The sequence below is a fragment of the Bos javanicus genome, chromosome 5, assembly GCF_032452875.1.
Source record: "Bos javanicus breed banteng chromosome 5, ARS-OSU_banteng_1.0, whole genome shotgun sequence".
NCBI classification, from domain to species: Eukaryota; Metazoa; Chordata; class Mammalia; order Artiodactyla; family Bovidae; genus Bos; species Bos javanicus.
Genome location: NC_083872.1, coordinates 37,609,518 through 37,610,659, shown reverse-complemented (window position 1 = coordinate 37,610,659; position 1,142 = coordinate 37,609,518). Strand labels below are relative to the sequence as shown.

Below are 1,142 nucleotides of genomic sequence, written 5' to 3'. Positions count from 1 at the left end.
TTTTCACCTTGCTTATAGTTTCCTTTGTTGTGCAGAAGCTTTTAAGTTTAATTGGGTCCCATTTGTTTATTTTTGCTTTTATTTCCAATATTCTGGGAGGTGGGTCATAGAGGATCCTTCTGTGATTTATGTTGGAGAGTGTTTTGCCTATGTTCTCCTCTAGGAGTTTTATAGTTTCTGGTCTTACGTTTAGATCTTTAATCCATTTTGAGTTTATTTTTGTGTATGGTGTTAGAAAGTGTTCTAGTTTCATTCTTTTACAAGTGGTTGACCAGTTTTCTCAGCACCATTTGTTAAAGAGATTGTCTTTTCTCCATCGTATATTCTTGCCTCCTTTGTCAAAGATAAGATGTCCATAGGTGCATGGATTTATCTCTGGGCTTTCTATTTTGTTCCATTGATCTATATTTCTGTCTTTGTGCCAGTATCATACTGTCTTGATGACTGTGGCTTTGTAGTAGAACCTCAAGTCAGGCAGGTTGATTCCTCCAGTTCTATTTTTTCTCAAAATTGTTTTGGCTATTGGAGGTTTTAAAAATATGGAACGCTTCATGAATTTGTGTGTCATCCTTGCTCAGGGCCACACTAATCTTCTCTGTATCATTCCAATTTTAGCATATGTGCTGCCGAAGTGAGCACTGGTTTGGAGAATTTTTTTTTTCTAAATTTTTAAAAAATTTATTTATTTTAATTGGAGGCTAATTACAGCTTCCAGATGTTCAAGCTGGTTTTATTTTTTATTTATTTTTTAAAATATTTTATTTTATTTTTAAACTTTACAATGCTGTATTGGTTTTGCCAAATATCGAAATGAATCCGCCACAGGTATACATGTGTTCCCCATGCTGAACCCTCCTCCCTCCTCCCTCCCCATACCATCCCTCTGGGTCGTCCCATTGCACCAGCCCCGAGCATCCAGTATCGTGCATCGAACCTGGACTGGTGACTCGTTTTGTACATGATATTATACATGTTTCAATGCCATTCTCCCAAATCTTCCCACCCTCTCCCTCTCCCACAGAGTCCATAAGACTGTTCTATACATCAGTGTCTCTTTTGCTGTCTCTCATACAGGGTTATTGTTACCATCTTTCTAAATTCCATATATATGCATTAGTATACTGTATTGGTGTTTTTCTTTC

General features: G+C 37.0%; 1 non-coding gene across 1 annotated transcript; it reads right to left on the bottom strand.

Annotated features, from left to right (window-relative positions):
- Positions 1-533: 533 nt before the first annotated feature.
- LOC133249049 (U6 spliceosomal RNA) lies at positions 534-639 on the bottom strand. The gene has a single exon (XR_009736856.1). It is a non-coding gene; the product is annotated as a U6 spliceosomal RNA (small nuclear RNA).
- Positions 640-1,142: the final 503 nt, after the last annotated feature.